The sequence below is a fragment of the Phodopus roborovskii genome, unplaced genomic scaffold (assembly GCF_943737965.1).
Source record: "Phodopus roborovskii unplaced genomic scaffold, PHOROB, whole genome shotgun sequence".
Classification (NCBI taxonomy): domain Eukaryota; kingdom Metazoa; phylum Chordata; class Mammalia; order Rodentia; family Cricetidae; genus Phodopus; species Phodopus roborovskii.
Window position 1 is genome coordinate 17,968,365 of NW_026126408.1, and position 16,969 is coordinate 17,985,333.

Below are 16,969 nucleotides of genomic sequence, written 5' to 3' on the forward strand. Positions count from 1 at the left end.
CATGTCTTTCTTCAGCTTGGGAAAGTTTTCCTCGATGATTTTGTTGAATATGTTTTTGGCACCTTTGAGTTGGGCTTCCTCACTTTCCTCTATGCCTATTATTCTTACATTTGGTCTTTTCACAGAGTCTGACATTTCCTGGACATTTTGTGTTAAGGATTTGTTGGAATTACGATTTTCTTTGGTTAATGAATCTATTTCCTCTAGTTTATCTTTCGTGCCTGAGATTCTCTCCATCTCTTTAATTCTGTTGATTTTGCTTGCTTCTGTAGTTCCTGATCTTTTCCCTCAACATTAATGTTCTTAACCATTAACGAAGACAGAAGCCATCCTTCTGCTGCATACAAGAAATACATCTAAGCTCCTTCTTTGTACCTAACATGTCATTATTTAAGTTGTATGAAAACCAAATGATATGGGAAATGTAAAAATATTTTTGAGCGATCTATTGAGGAATCATTTGTTATGATCATGTCTTTTCTTCTCTTTGTTTGAAGGGCCATATGTTTCTCTTACCCCACACAAGGAGAAGTATGTGAGTTAGAAAGGTACCTAAAGAAGAGGAGTAAGTTTTGCTGCTCACTTCAGGGATGTCTGAGGACTGTGTCCAGCTTGCTCCATACATGTTATGTGTTTGTAAGGCATTCTTTCTTATTAAGTACAATGGTTAGTATTTGTCTTCATTAAAAATTAATCTGTCTCAGAGTATAGGAAATTATTTAATAAATGTCAATGTTACCTGTTTTCAAATACATAGATTCACTAAGAAGGCCTCTCTAAAGGTCATTAGAACAAATGCCATGGGACATCTTGGAAAGTGAACAGCTTTCACTTTTTTCAGTGTCATTGATTTCAAATACTGTAAGACCCTAGGGCCCCTAAAACTGTACTATATTACCCAGCTGGTGTGAAGAGTGTGAAGTGCTTACTGGTATTTTCTTAGATGACTCTAGGAACTTTTATTTCTTCACTTTTTTTGGGGGGGGATTAAATAATTGGAATATATTACCAGCAAAGGACAACATCTTGCATGCTGGTCTTTCTAACTCATGATGACTCTACTAGAATTCAGAATGGTAGTCTCCTCTGACCTATTTTTGTGGTCTATCTACCCTGAAGTTCAGTTTTAGCTCTGGAGTGAATATGAATTGTAGCTAATGAAACTCTAGGAACAGCTGTACAGAATGAAAAGGCCAAACAATTTGGGATCAAATTTGTCAAGTAGCTTGTCACAAAATGACATATTTTCTTTTCTAATCTCCATCATCCTTGAAATTAAAAACTGAATCTAAATGTTGAATCCTGAACTGCTCTATTTCTTCTGTGTCTTGGTGAATTAGACTCTCTCCTCTGGGCTCAAATGCCCCCAATTCCTTCTTTCTAAAATACAACTTACAACACAATATTGTAAATTTTTTGCTTCTTGGAGGGAAAGTGTTTTACCATTACTCATCTTTGAATATAGTTTTCCTGTCAGAGTTCTTTGTCCCATAGCAAAAGTTCAACATGTTTGTTGAATGACTAATGGATACTTCCTTATAGCACACGACTTCATTTTAGGTTAGAAATTTTTATTATGTTTGAATATGTACTAATTAATTTCTGTAACAAATATATTTCAAATTTATTTTTCAGTCACATTACAACCTGGTGATGGTTAATGATTAGTGAGTAGGTAGCTTTTAGTGACCCAATTTTCTTTATTTGTGCATATTTCTAGGTATAAGTCTGAGAGTAATATTTGTGATATGTAAGTTCCTGGGCATATGGCTATGTAATGGCAGTGTATGCTGCCTTTGGCAAGATACTTCCTTCTTATTAATTTACCCACCTAATATTAATTTGAGATTCTACAATGTACAAGATAATGTTCTAAGTACTTATGATATAACAGTGACCAAAGTTCCCTGTAGAATTTACATTTTATTAGCAGTAGATAACAAACAATAATCAAACTAAATGACATTGCATAGTACTTTGGGAGGTGATAAAGGCTTTGGAGAATAGCAAGGCAAGGCAATTAGATGTATGTAGTAGGACATTAAAATAATTAAGAGAGCTTGAGTGAGCTTGGGTGACCTTGGGTATTATGATGTCCTTCCTAACCATAGCCAGGTTACAGTGTGTATATACTATACACAGAAAGTCCTCACCATGTGGTCTTCATCATTACTCTTTTTTTTATAGCTTGACACCCAGCAGATCAAGTTAACTGATGTAGACTTCAGACTCCAAACTATTCCATTTCCTTTTCTTGTTTCTTTTTTGAAAACTACATTATTTTAAAAATTTTGTACATGGGTATGCTATGTATTGAATGTGTTCCTCTCTGCTTCCATTATTTCTCATACTGTAGTCCCTTCACTCCATGGTTTAAAATATAGGAATATTTTTTTCTTTATTTGTAGTTCTGTTGACAGAACCTAGGGTATAACACGTGCTAGGCAAGTTCTATCACTGAGCTACAGCCATAGTCTTATGGGAACAATTGTTTATTTCCTTTCTTGATTTTCTAAAATTATGATGATTCTTCTCTGTCAAGTGCTGAGAGTAGGTTCCCATTTTGTCTCTAGACTTTGCATCCTTTATGATGCCAGTGATGAGGTGAGGGCTGGGGTGATGAGGGCTGGGGTGGTGAGGGCTGGGTTGGCCTCTGGGAAAGTTTCACTTAGTGTCTCTAGGTTCTTCTCACAGCAAGAGACAGAATTCAGAGATGCAATTCAGGACTTCTCAGAGTCACATCAGCATAGTATGGGCAACCTTTAAAGGAGGGGAGGGCTGTTCATGAGCTGGAGCAGGGAGGGAGTCAAGAATTCCCCAAATGTACAGTTGATGAGATTTCTACACTGTTTTCATTTTAGTTTGATCTGCTTGCATCAGGCATCCAAGGCTTCCAATACATGAAGAAAGGACAAAAAAGCTGTTGGAGAAAGAGTGGATTATATTATACTCTAGTCTGCACACACTTTATTATTTTAATTAATGAATTAATTAATTAATTAAAAATGTGTGTATATTGGCACATTTATGGCTTCATAGGATGACTTTGAAGTTACTTTCTTTCACATGGGTCCCAAGGATTGAACTCAGGATGTCTGGATTAGCAGAAAGTACATATTGATTTGGATGGGGGATGTGCATGTGTAGAGGTAACAGGACAAATTGTGAAAATCAGTTCTCTCCTTCCACCATGTGAGTTCTGGAAACTGAATTCAGGTTGTCAGTCTTGGTGGCCTTAGATTTATTAATCTCTTGCCTCAGTGCTGAAACTATAGGTATATGTTACTACAGCTGGATTGACATATAGATCTTTTTTTTTTTTTAAATTGGCCAACCACATGTATGATGATGCAGTGGGGATGAAGTAGGCTTTGTGATAGAATCAGTAGCTTAACAGGATGGAGGGGAATCTCAAGTTCTATTTGGGCCTCATATTAAATAGAAATAATGCTTATTAAAGCATATGTGAGAGGATTAAGACTGATAGGAAAATTGAGAATCATCATGGTGTGAATGAGTGATATCTATTCCCATCCAAGTTCAGTAGATCAGACAGATCAGTGGTGCTTAATCTTCCCAATGCTGAAACCCTCCAATATAGTTTTTTTTTTTTTTTATGTTGTGGTGAATCCCCAACTATAAAACTATTTCATTGCTACTGTTGTTCTTTAGTTACAGTTACAAGAATAAAAGCTGGAGAAGGGGGCAAGGTGGTCCCGAGTGAGTGGGGTCCCAAGGTATGCGCAAAAGCATAGCAGGTTCCATAGCAGGTGAGGGTGACAGAGGTGGAGAGAATAACACACCAGGCAGATAGAGCTTGAATGAGGAGTTTATTTAGAAAGGGGAGTGAGGGAGAAGGGGAGAGACATAGAGGCACCAGGAACAGAAGAGGAGAGAGGGAGAGAGAAGGGAAGAGAAGAAGAGGGGGTAGCTGATGGCCAACCAAAAACAGGAGAGAGAGAGAGAGAGAGAGAGAGAGAGAGAGAGAGAGAGAGGGGAGGGAGGGAGGGAGGGAGGGAGGGAGGGAGGGAGAGAGAGAGAGCAAAAGAGAAAGCAAAGAGAGCATAAGTAGGTAGGGGTCTGACTTTTAAAAGGATCCTTTTCACCTGCCTGCAGACTAGTACTCATGGAACCCTGGGCTGACCAGATTACTGCCTGAGTGCATTCTGCCAGGTGACAGGCAAGCCAGCGTAATGCCTGGATCCTTACAGCTTCTTCATAACTGTAATTTTGCTGTTGTTATAAACCATAATGTAAATATCTGATACGTGTCCCTGTGGGGGTCTCCACCCCCAGGTTGAGAACTGCTGTGACAGAGAATGCTGTTGGGTAAAGAGGACTGAAAGTTGAACTCTGGGGATGCTTAGCAGTGACATGTTTGCAGGAGAGGCAGAGCCACCATAGTATTAAGAAAGTGTTCCTTGCATCGTGGAAAGTACATGAAGGGGAGGTCTGAACACACATACTTGTTATAGAAGGTATTTCAATGAAAGGGTAGTCAATCTAGTTGGATGATATTAAATAGAAATAATGCTTATTAAAGCATATGTGAGAGAATTAAGACTGATAGGAAAATTGAGAATCATCATGGTGTGAATGAGTGATATCTATTCCCATCCAAGTTCAGACAGATCAGTGGTGGCTTAATCTTCCCAATGCTGCAACCCTCCAATACAGTTTTTTTTTTTTTTTATGTTGGACTGAGATGTGGACTGAGAACAATCAGCTGACCTTGCAAAATCAGATGCAATTGCTGATCTTGGTTAGAGCCATTTGTGTAGAGCTGTTGTGAAGAAAAAGCTGTTCCAAGTAGGTAGAACAGACATGAGGAGGAAGGGGGGAGTGTATGGAAAATGTGTAGTATTTTCCCAAGGAGTAAAGAGACATAGAAACAATATGTACAAGATGGACAAGGGACATTGTTGGACATTATTTTGGTTTTTAGTTGCTTCCTCTTTTCTCTACCTTCCTCTTCCTCTGCCTTCTCGTTTTTTCAATTTCTTGTTTTTGGGAAAAGTTTTAGCTGTATAACAGTGACTGTACTGGAACTTGCTATGTAGACCGAGCTGGCCTCAAACTCTAGACCATTCTTCTACCTCTGGCTCCCAAGTGCTGGGAGTATTGGTGCTTGACCTTAAACAATTCTTCTTTATAAGTTGTTTTGCCATTTGTCATGGAGATAGAGAGCTGACTAACACAGCTATCGGAAGGAATAGAGAGAGGTATTGTTGACATGGGAGAGATGAGACCATCCTAGAATGGCAACCATCTCAAGAGCAGTGGGGATAACAGAGATTTCCTCCCATTTTATCTTATTGGGCAATTTTCTAGGTTCAGATGTTTTGCATTTGGACACATGGAATAGATTTATGCTTAAATTCACTGGTGGTTAACAAGATAGTGAGAAATTATAACATGTGCACTGGCTATTGACTAATTTTCCTATCCTTTAAAATATTTTTAAAGATTTATTTGTATATATTTATATCTATATCTATATCTATATCTTATATACACCTGATGATGGCATCAGATCCCATTATAGATGGTTCTAAGCCACCATGTGGGTACTGGATTAATAACCCTGGATTGAAAATAAAGGTAACATTTGCAGATTCCACAGCAGCTCAAGAGCTGGCCTTAGAGGTGTCAGCACCATGCAGTATACAGGGGGAATACAGAGAACCATGTTTGGAAAATCTGCCCGAGATGACTGGAACCTGGGTCCTCTGCAAGGTCAACAAGTGCTTTTAACTGCCAAGTCATCTCTCTAACTCCTCCTATCCTTTCGTTACCAGTTTGTCACTTCCTCCAGATTCTACCTTGAATAGTGAATGTTTCTTCATATGCTACTCTTGGGCATGCACTTTTCTTATGGAGTTTACCAAATTACATTTGCTTTTGACCACCTTTCTTGGTTTCTAACTGAATGAAAATCTCTAACAGGACATAAATCTCCTCTTTTTTACTGTTACATCCACAGTACCTGTACTGTCTGGCATCTAAGCAGAGTTGAGATGTGCTCAGCACACACTAGGATTTACTACACCAGTTTGTTGAAAGAGTCAGTGCATGAAATTGTGTATGGGAGAGAGTGTTCACATTCAAATTATGTGCAATTTAGGTGTTTCTAGCAAGATTCTAGGAAATGCATCTCTAACTCAATGAGAGGCAGGAATTTTGGTGGAAAAGAGACATTAACGATGTCCACCAGATAAGCATTGTTTCTTTGCACTATTTCAGAATATCTGAATTAAACTAGAACTGAAAACAGAATTGCATTATGCTCAAGTGACTTCAGTGACACAAATTATTTGTTAATAATCTTCCATACACAAATGTAATAGGTAATCATCTTTGTGATATTCAGGGAATAGTTTTATCACTTTTGAGGGGTCTTTTATCAGCAGTAGTACTGGCTCCTGTATTGTCACAACTAGTGAGAAATCCAATATTAATCATCTTAAACACATCAATCTTGTTTTGTGCATTCATTCTATGTGTTTGTATAGTATAGATGAAGAGACTTTCAGCCTTCCTCTTCTTGGAGGGGGAGTCCTTGGTCCTTAGGCCATATTTTACTGATTATTAGTTTTTTGATGTCTCATGGTCCTGAGGCTCAGTCCTGGGCCTTCTTGTGGATCTAGCATTGCCATCCTATGTCTCCAGTTCCAGGTTCTTGCCCAGATTCCATGAAGAACACTGCACATTGGATCACCTTGGGCAGGTTCTCCAAACAGGCTTCCCTGTATTCTACTGAACATTGCATGGTGATGGCACCTCTAAGACCAGCTCTTCAACTGCTGTGGAAATTGCAAATGTCTTTATTTTTAACCCAGGGTTATTAAATTGGACATTCTCTGCCTATACCTCTTCCTTATAACCATCCCAGTACAGAAAATTTCTTCTTACCTCAAAAGGAAATACAGTGTGATCTAGAGCATGAGGCATCAGGCCCACCACAAAGGAACCATTTTTCTATCTAGGGGTCAGAAGGACCTGACTTTCAGAGCACAGGGGTTTGAGTTCTTTCTTTTATCTTCATCTACAGCAACAGAAAAAATCAAATTATTTCCTGAGCTAGCCACATCATCTATCATGCTCCCAATAAGTTAGAGTAAGCAATCTAACCCTTCTTATACATAGGTAACATTTTAAATTAGGCATTTGCACAGACAATTAGGCCTGTACTCTTAAAAATCTGGAAAGTAAAAATAAACACATAGTTTTGCTGTTTTTTGTTTTGTTTTTGGTTGTTTTTGAGACAGGGTTTCTCTGTATTGCTTTGGAGCCTGTCCTGGAACTAGCTCTGTAGCCCAGGCTGATCTCAAACTCACAGAGATCCACCTGCCTCTGCCTCCTGAGTGCTGGGATTAAAGGGGTGCACCACCAATGCCTGCCACCAACACCCACTAAGTTTTGCTGTTTTTGTGGAATTGACCTATTTCCATATGTCTGACTAAAGATGACATAGTTAATATAATATATAACTTTTGTTACTTTGTTGTCTTTACCTTGTAAGGAAGAATGTTTATTTCAATTGACCAAAATAGATGCTTTCAACCACATTTGAGAGGACTGTGTTTACAAAGAAAAAATGATCAAATGCATTTGTTTATTTTGGTCCTTCTTGGTGTTCACTATCAAAACCTTACACTTACCTGGAACTTGATAGGTCTAGATTCCATGGACGTTCTTTGTATTAATTATTTTAGGCTTTAGACTAAGTGATCAAAACACATTGTGCCTCTCAGAAGACAACTGTATTGAGGTGTTGGGAAATGAGTGTAATTAGGATTGGTTCATTAACTGCAAAGGTGTTTACCGCATCCCACTGAGCATGGAACCCTTTATTTGGACAATCACCCTGCCTTTGGTGCCTCTAAGAAACCCCCCCAGTGTATAACTGAACCAGGGGAAATAGAACACAATCAGAATTAATGCACAGACTCATTAAAAGAAACTAATGTACTATGCCTGCAGTGTCTTAAAAAACATTTTATTACAATTTTAAGCCAGCATATAAAAATTAGTTTCATTATTGTATCTTCATACACATATATCATTGTATTTTGCTCATATGTGCCTCCATTATATTAAATTTTATAGATAGTATTTTTATTCTAAGGGAATTGCTTAGGTATGCCTGAACAGAAGACACATTCCATGGCAAATCAGCAGAAATGAGAGAGAGAGAGAGAGAGAGAGAGAGAGAGAGGGAGAGAGAGAGAGAGAGAGGGAGGGAGAGATCACTGCCTTGTGCATAACAAGCTAAGTGACTCAGGCAAGCCACTATATAGGTAGTAAGGGGATGAATGAAATAATTTCTTCCTCACAATTTGAAAATATTTCAAGGAGTGGCCAGAACTACCAATTTCAAGACACTGTCCCAAAGCCATGAAATTTGGATGTTGTCCCTTAGGTCTGATACCAGCTTTATGTGGTAGCTTCTCTAAGCGATTTCACCTTGTGGCAGGATTGAGAACCATTGGACTGAATGATCTATAAACATTGATACAGCTTTTACTGTGCAAGAATTACCTCAGCCTAGTTTCCTTGGAATGAACTTTCTAGTCTACTGCAGTTGTTTTATTTAAATTGTTGGTGTTAATTCCTTGCCTGAGTCAAAATTTAAATGTTATTTAGTAATTTGAAGAGAAAACCATTGCAATTTTTCACCTTTTTCAATTGCTAGCAATACATACATACATACATACATACATTCATACATACATACATACAGTCAGGCCATTTGGAGGTTGGCTGATTTGCCTGTCAATATACATGTAAATGATACTATCGAGTGTCTAAGAGTTATTTGACTGTCATGTCTGTGACCCAATGGTCTGACTGACTCCCTCAAGTGGTTGTTCTACCTCCTCACCCAGAGTTATTGGAAATCTGTTGAATCAAAGACATCCTTTAACTTGACATATAGGAAACCTTTGAGTACAACTCCAAACTTGAAGGATGCTGGGTGGTGGTAATGAGCAGCTGGCTTGAAAAACATTGATTGCATCGATCTAATATAAATCTTTATAGAATGTAAAATAGAATTTAGACAGCCTCTAGTTAATGAACAAATGTATGGTATCATACAAGCTATGCATCTTAGGCAAGTTAATTATCTTTTCTAAGCTAAAATTCTGATGTGCAACATGGTAATAATAATAGTGCTTTTAAATTGGATCATACTGACTTGTGGTTGAGAAGACTCATGCTAAAGGTTAGCATAACCCTGGTTCCCTATTATTAGTAGAATTACTACTATTACTGTTATTATTATTGATTTTTGATCTTTGGTGGTTTCAGCCAAATCCCCAGTCATACATTTTTCCTTGCTTCTCAGTCCCTGGGTTCCACATTCTCAGCCTGGTCCCTAGAGGATGGTAATTGTGAGAAGGTGAGGCCTGAGAAGCTCTGCCAAGCACTGTATGTCCTTCAGGCTCTTCTTTGTTTAGTTTTTCTTGATCTGAGCTATTTGTTTCTTGGGTGAATCATGAGTGACCTGGCTCTTTTAGACTCCTTGTACTTTAAATCATTCATTCATTTATTCATTCATTCACCACTTATATGTGGTGAGATTTGCAACTGAATAACTGGGCTTGAAATCTCAAGTAAATTTGTGATTTCCAAACCAGACAGGTTTACCTGTGTTCCCAGTACTCAGCAGGCTAAGGATTATAAATTTGAGGGCAGCCTATGCTACATAGTGAGACTGTGACCTCTCCCTTACCAAATAAGTGTTTCCTGTGGAAGCAAAGTATGCAAACATATGCTTGTTGCCTTTGTATCACTGAGGCTCTTGATTGGTAAGGACAAGTTAACCTGCTTGAGCCTCTCAAAGTAGTCACCTCAGTGCCAGAGGGGGTGACATTGATATTACAGTACTGAGTAAATGGAATACAGGTAAACCTGTTTGGTTTAGAATAACAAATTTACTTGGGACTTCAAACCCATGTATGTATGTATGTATGTATGTATGTATGTATGTATGTATGTATGTATATATGTATATAATCTTTCTACATACACACACATGCACAGACATACAGAGAGAGAGAGAGAAAGATAGATAGATAGAGAGAGAGAGAGAGAGAGAGAGAGAGAGAGAGAGAGAGAGAGAATTAGTCCTTATGAATGATCAAAAGAATTCAATTCTTGTCTGGAAATTACATTAATTCACTCAGGAGGGCAAAATACTCATGACCTAATCAACTTTCAAAGGTTTCACCTCTGCTATCTTTGGGGACCATTCAAATCTTGTACCCCCTTAATACCTCTTCCCTAGATAAATGTGTTAGTTCCTTTACCATTGCTGTGATAAAACACTATGACCAAGGCAATTAAAGGAAGAGTTTATTTTAGCTTTAGTTTCCAGAAGGATAATGGCTCATCATTTCTGGGAATCAGGCCAGCAAGCAGCAGGCCTGGAGTTAGGAACAGGAAGCTAGGGAGTTCTCATCCTGAACCTCAAACACAAAGCTGAGAGAGAAAACTGGAAACTACAGTTCCATACACAGTGTCACACTTTCTCCAGCAGGTCTGCACATCCTAAACCTCCCACAGCACCACCAGTTGGGAACCAAGAATGCATCTAGCTGAGCCTGTGGGGGACATTTGCATTCAAAACATTCTGATTATTCACTCAGTATTTAAAATTTTTACCATGTCACCATACTCTGGAAGTGTTATTGTCAGTGACTGCATGGGATTCTGTTTTTGGGGTAGACAATTTACTTATCTATTCCCATATGCTTGACCCCTGGCTTTTCATACTAACAAACAAATATTGTGAATGGGTAATATTGTGAAAAAATGAATTTTTAGTGATATTGACAGTATTCCTCAATAAGAATCCCATTATGGGTCAAGACCATGTTCAATAGTCATGCTAATGGAACTTGACACCTTGTTATTAGCTTCAATGGGATTATTAATATGTGGCTTGTTTGACACTTGTTTCTAAGGTTATATCACAATTAGTTTTTCAATGGGTATTGCCATGGTCTTGATTCAGTATTCTCCCTCTTTATATAATGAGCTATTCTTTTATGATCCAAATAAAATCAGAGAGTCCTGAAGAAAAACTGCCAAAAGTTTCAATCAGTTCTTCTGCATGGATTGTTACTTTTTGGGGTAGATAATAAGAATAGTCTACCTCTTTCTACCAAGTGGTTCCTTAGGGTTTAAAGGATCAGAATATAAAAGAACAAAATACAAATGTAAAAATGGAATTGGGAACAATAAATCTGAGCTTATACAAGTTTAAACCTATGGGAAAAAATTCATAACACGGAACTGGAGCTCACAGGGCCCTGTTACTCACTGATCAAAGTGAGTACCATGGTTTGCCACCAGAGTCCACAGTGACTTCAAACTGAAGGCATCCCATATGGGGTTAGGGCTGAGGCTTGGCGGGGGGCAAGCACTTTGTGCTGCACAGAAAATTTTTAGCAGATTCTACATACTTTGTAAATTCTATTAAACACTTCCTGTGACAGCTCATGATGATCCTTAAGAAATATCTTTCCACAGAGGCATGCTGAATGGGAAAAAGTCAAATCCCAACATGGTGGGCCTCTGTACACAAGTCAAATCCCAACATGGTGGGCCTCTGTACACATTAAAAATGTATGCTCTATATTTTGCTTGTTTTTCTAGGTTTGTTGCAAGATTCCAGATCTCTCTGAGTTTATTCATTTTTAACTAGACCATAAATTCACATCCTATAGATGGCTCAAAATACACACAAGTCGGAGAACACACAACCAAAGTCTTTAGGTATGAGACATAGATGTCAGGAATTTGACCCATTTTTTGTAGGTTCAATACTTATTCCTTTTGAAGTCTGAATAATATTTCATTACATGATGTGCCACATTTAGCTTTTCATTAGTTATTAGATATTTATGTTGTTTCTACCTTTTGGTTGATAAATACTGCCATTATGAGGATTCAAAGAGGTTTGTTCAGTATTATGCAATTTATAGATGATAGATCTGAGATGTGACCTTAGGTTTTTCTCTTTCAGAGCCTGAACAACTATTTTGTATTGATTTTTAGGTATTATCATAAACCCTCTTTGTGGATAATGCTCATGTGTATTGTGCATGTGTGTGGATGTTAGTGTGTGTATGTGGAAGACAGAGATTGCCATCCAGCCTCCTGCTTGTTCACTCTTCATATTAGTTTTTGAAGCAGTCTGTCACTGGACTTGGGGCTTACTCACATGGCTAGTCTTGCTAATCAGTGAGGAGCCTGTTTTTTCTGTCCCCTCAGTGCTGGGATTCTTGATACATGTTGCTGCTCCTGGGTTTTTACATGGGTTCTGGGGATCAAACTCTGTTCCTTATCCTGAAACAGGAAGCACACAATGGACCTGTCTTCTAGTCCTGGCTCAGTCACTATGAGGCCTTAGTCTTTATCCCCATGTTTGTGTCTAGATTAATTTATGGGCTCTCACCGACTAGAACCAGAAAAGCTATAACCAGATAAGTTACCTCTTTACAGACTCTGCCCTAGAAATATATATGGTATTGATCTTAAATATAACATGTGTTTGATTTCATATGACAGATCAAAGTCTCTGCTCAATTCAAAGTCTTCTACTTGGCTTAGAGAAAAAAATAGGACATTACCTAAAAGAACGTTTGTTATGATTTCTTCTGATGTCCCACACTATCTCTCTCTCACAAATGTTTGTGTTTCCAAGGAGTAGAATATGAACATAAAGAAATAAAAACTTAAAACAATAAGGCACAAGAGAAGTTGTTTGGGGACCACTATTGTTTTATTGCTTGTGCTGAATTCTCTGTCTTTTTTGTTTTGTTTTCCACGATAGGGTTTCTCTGTAGCTTTGGAGGTTGTCCTGGAACTCGCTCTGTAGACCAGGCTGGATTCGAACTCACAGAGATCGCCTGTTAAGAGTTCTCCCTTTGTACCCTCCAGCCATGTAAACTCATATAAGCAAGAGGAAGGGTACAGAACAGCAAATAAAACAAAGTTAGCAATGCTTTTCACTTCTTCGTGGCACCGAGTGCAGCTCCCCAGCTGCCAATGAGACTGTCCAATGTGCAGAAGCCCACTGCTGTTTCTTCTCCCAGTTCCTGTTAGCCAGTATTGCACCCTTAAGCTGGAAATCATCCTCCCTCCTTTCCAGTAATAGCTTCCTTTCTGTAATGCTTGTCAGGGAAAGCCTAGACACATTTGAGTGGAGTTGTTTAAAATGAAGTAGTCGGTGCCAGCTGGCAGGCATGTGTCTCTCCAGTGGCATTTTTCAAACAGGGGACAAAAAAGGTAAACTTTTAGCTTCACTCTTCCACTGAAACCAGAGACTGTGATTTCCTCACCCCTGTCTGTCAACAATAGATTTGTAAGAATTGTTCTGGCACCAGAAGCAGGAGCTCACAGCTGTACCATACCCTCTGGCTCCACACTAACACTGTTGTTGCTTACCAGGCCTATAGATGCTCAGGTCTTGCTTCATGGTACTGCACTCCAAGAGTTATTTACTTTCATTCTAGGGAGTTGGGTTTAGAGCAAACCATTGCACTTCTCAGTGCCTGGAACACTTCAAACACCTGAACTCCAGAAGCCTAGATTTCATGGCAAAAGCACAATATGAACAGCCAGGACAATATACCTCTTTGAGACACCAGCACTTTAATTCTAGCTTCTGAAATGAATGAAAAGATGTGGACACAGGGGTTTAAAGAAACAGAGGTTGGGTCTGGGGGAAACAGTGAATCAATGGAAGGGTGAGAACCAGCATTCAGATGGAGGGACTCCCAGAGCTCACATAAAATCCTGGTCGGCATGGGGGCTTACCTGTAATTCCAGTACAAGGAACATGGGGACAGGATCCCTGAGGCTAGCTGGATAACAGATTAGACACATTGGCTAGTCCTGGGTTCAACTGAGAGACTTTCTCAAGGATAAGGTTCAGAACAATGTAGAAGACTTCTGACTTCAGCCTCATGTCTTCATATGCACACACGTATATGAATACATGCACACATATGCATGCACATAAAAATAGGGAAATGAGATTAATGAAGGCATTGAGAGAAATGCACTGTAATTATTACCTTAAATGATCACCAAATATTTCAGTGCCATCCTCAACTCACAGAACTCCAAATCCTTTGTGCATGAGTATGCTTGGATTATACAGTTCCCCCATGAAGGATAAAAAGGCGGATCTCAGAATTCTGGCAAGAGTTGGAAACCGAGGAACTCCAAGACCAGACTGAGCTGTATCTGTCAATGGGGAACATTTTTTTTTTTCATAGTTTTGTGTTACATTTTAGGTAAAGTGATTGAAAGAATTTGGTTCTATGAGATATTTTCCTAGAAGCCCAGTACAACTGTTGCCACTATTCACTAATTCATGGAAGAGGAAAGGAGTGGGCAGATGTCATCTGTTCTGGAATCTCATACCAGAAGGGACCAGATGAAGAGAATGGACATTGAAAGGGAAACTAGAGAACAAAGAATCCTTCAAGAAAGCTAATTGGAAATGGGTGACATTATACAATTATTTCTGTGCCCTTCATCCTCACACATGCACACATCCTTCCTTTGACCAGTCACAATAACTTCATTGTCTTCTATGCAATAACGCTTCAAATGACAGTTCAGTGTAACTTGATGCACTGATGTTAGTATATTTGAAAATCATTATTATATTACCCAGCTAGTATCTATAATAATGACCTGTTTCTCTCTCTCTTTTCCTAAATATCCATGTATTATTAAGGCAGAGGCTTATTATGTAGCCCTGGCTGACCTGGTAGTCTCCATGTATATTAGGTTAACATAAGCTCAGAGATTCTGAGCTAGCCTCTGCTTCCTGAGTTCTGGGATTAAAGGTGTACATCACACCTGTTTGGCCTGCCCCAACTTAAACATCCAGGAACTAACAGTCTGCTTCTAACTGGACTTGACACAACTGGTTAAGAGAGAATATATTGGGGCTGGCAGGAAAACTCTCTCAGTGGTTAAAAGCACACTGGCTACTGGCTACTTTTCCAGAGGATCAGAATTCGATTTCCAGCACCCACATGGTTCTCATAACCATCTATAATCCAGTTCCAGACGATTTGGCATCTTCTTTTAGCCTCTCTGGGCACCAGGCATGCAAGTGGTACATGAATAGACTTGTAGGCAAAACACTAATCCTCAAGATATTAACACAGAGAAAGAATAAGTTGCTCACATAGAAAAATAATAATTCTTCTGATCAATTTGGGAGCTAGATAGTACTTTGGATAAAGTAATCTACATGTTATACTAGATCTAATCCATGCTTGAAAAGAAGGAGCTTTAGCCTCTTCTTAGTGATAGGTCTAGGCTCACTTGTAATGATGAAATTCAGTGGCTAGCCTAATTAAGTTAGCAGCTGTTTGAATTTTTAGGTAGGATTTATCCCAGATGCAGAGAACAAGCCCTCCTATACAGATGTAGCAAGGTCCAGATGGCTCTAAAGGCATTTACAAAGTTGAGATTCAAGATTCTGTTTAATCCTATGCTGAAACAGTTCTGGATCCTTCAGTAAACAGAATTACTGAGTCTTTTGATCAGTTTTTCTCTGTTTCCTTTACTTTTACCTAGGCGGTTTAGTAGTTAGAATGTGTTAAAGCTTCAGCATAGAGTAGATTTATTGCTTAGGTCTGCAGGAGAAAAGGTCCCTTAGGAAGAGGGCATCTGAGCCAGGCAGCTGTGACACATGCCTTTAATCCAAGCACCCAAGAGGCAGAGGCAGGCAGATCTCTGTGAGTTTAGAGCCATCCTGGTCCACAGAGTGAGTTCCAGGACAGCTAGAACTATACAGAGAAACCCACTCAAAAATCCAAAATCAACCAATTAACTAAACAAACAAAACTAAACTAAAATGTGTATCTCTCAGTGCCTTTCTTTAAGCCAGGGAGAAGGCACTGCCACACATGGAGGCAGGATATTGTTTGCAGATTATGGGCTGTGTTAGTGTGTGCTCAGAACAGCTCTCTTGTTAGGTAGATAACTCATCAGTGATTATTACATTCTATTGACTAATGGTATGGTTCAATTTTTCTTTTTCTTTGCTAGAAATATATATATATATATATATATATATATGTATATATATATATATATATTCCAATTTTTGACAGATGGCTGTTGAATTCTTCAACCATAAATATAGCGTTCTTTTTTTCTATTTAACCTTTGTGAGTTTCACTTCAAATATTTTACAGCTCAGGGGTTTGATGAACAGACTTTTCGGATTATTGTATCTGTTTGGAATATGGATCCATCTATCATTACCTAATAGCATTTCTCAATTTCTACTAATTTTATTTGCTCTTAAGACAACAGTATGAGGTATCAATATACCCATTCTTGTAAGGAGTAAGGTTTTTCCGCCCACCGCCTGGTCTTGTCCCACCACCACACCAGCCCCAATTAGCACACAGAGACTCTGTATTTGATATAATTCTGTTGGCCCATTACTTGTTTCTTATCGGCTAGCTCTGTCTTAAGTATTAACCCATTTCTATGTATTTCCACGTGGTCTTACCTAGAGCGAAGGAATGGCGGTTCTGTTCTCTCCAGGCTTTCCATCTTCCCCCTTCTTACTACTTCCTCTTCCTCCTTGTCTCCTAGTCCCTCCTATCTTCCTTTCCTATTGGCCAACAGTGCTTTATTCATTAACCAGTATGAGAAACATTTACAGAATGACATCTCCCATCACATTCTTGTTTTTTTTTTTTTTTTTTTTTTAATTGGTGTTATCAATACTTACATGGTACATGCTCTTTTATACTTGCATTTTCAATGCCTTGTTAAGCATTTAAAATGAGTGTTTTGCCAACATCACATGTCATCAGTCATATTTTTAATACTAATTCTTCCATTTGTCTTCTTGATTCTGTTGTTAAACATATTGATATTTTTTGTTACTAATTTTTTTTGTTAAAATGTTTCT